Source organism: Malurus melanocephalus, unplaced genomic scaffold, assembly GCF_030028575.1.
Source record: "Malurus melanocephalus ecotype Western Australia unplaced genomic scaffold, MMel_1.1 scaffold_2498, whole genome shotgun sequence".
NCBI lineage: Eukaryota > Metazoa > Chordata > Aves > Passeriformes > Maluridae > Malurus > Malurus melanocephalus.
The window spans coordinates 5042-6161 of record NW_026625730.1 but is presented as its reverse complement, the minus strand read 5'-3'; positions in this window follow the sequence as shown (position 1 = coordinate 6161).

The window sequence follows — 1120 nt, the reverse complement described above, 5'->3', positions numbered from 1 at the left end:
ATGTTTTACTCCAGAGGAATGTGAAGTGTTTTCCACCAGAGGAGAATGAAATGTTTTAGATGTGGGCACAAAGCCACTCTGCTGTGCTGTGCCCACCAGGGTTTCACATTTTGTTTGTTGAAGAGCAGCTTCATCAAATGGTCACTATTTCTTACCTCAAACTCCAAACCCTTAGGAAAGAACAAAATCAAGATAGTGGGGTGGAAGGAAATGAGAGTGACTCCGTGGTGGGAACTGATGTGTTGGAAACCACAGAAGACTCAGAGAGCAATGCCAAGAAACCTGCAGTGAGGAGCTCCACCTATGAAGCATTGCCAAGGAATAATGAAAACCTGTGTGAGTGTTTAACAATCCTTCCCTTTGAAAAAAACCACCTGGGATGGGTTGGGAAAGGTTCATTCTGTTGGTTKTGTTTTCAGGAAATGGCTGTAGAGCCTCAGCTTTAGTGTGTAGTCTCAGCCTTGCCATGGGCACTGACAGCTGTGGGGCTTGATTCTGATTTTTCTGCTGTTTTTCACTGCTGTAATCAGATTTTTTTGGTGGCCCTACAAAAGTTTTTCTTTTTTCCTCTCATCATTCCCATTTATTTTTCACTCTCACTTGTCTCAGTGAGCAGTTGTTCCATGTGACAGCTTTTCTTCATCCTTCTCCCTTCTTCAACAACTTTCACAGTATTTATAACCTTCTAAACAAAGTAAAAATTCCCAACAGTAAATTTTATAATTTGTGAAATTCTTACTTCAGTCCTGTCATTTCTATCAGAACTCTTCCAAAAGAACAACTTTGGGTATGTTTTACATTTGCTTTGTAGTCTGGATTAAATACAAGGCTGCTCCTCTGCGTAGAAATATATTTGTCCCTGCAATAATTTGGGACAAAACTCGTGTGAAGTTGGCAAAATTGGATTTTCCCTGCAATATTTGGGACAAAACTCAGTCCAAAATGAAGTTGAAGTTGGCAAAATTGTATTTTCCCTGCAATATTTGGGACAAAATTCACGTGAAGTTGGCAAAATTGGATTTTCCCTGCAATATTTGGGACAAAACTCGGGTGAAGTTGGCAAAATTGTATTTTCCCTGCAATATTTGGGACAAAACCCATGTGAAGATAGCAAAACTGA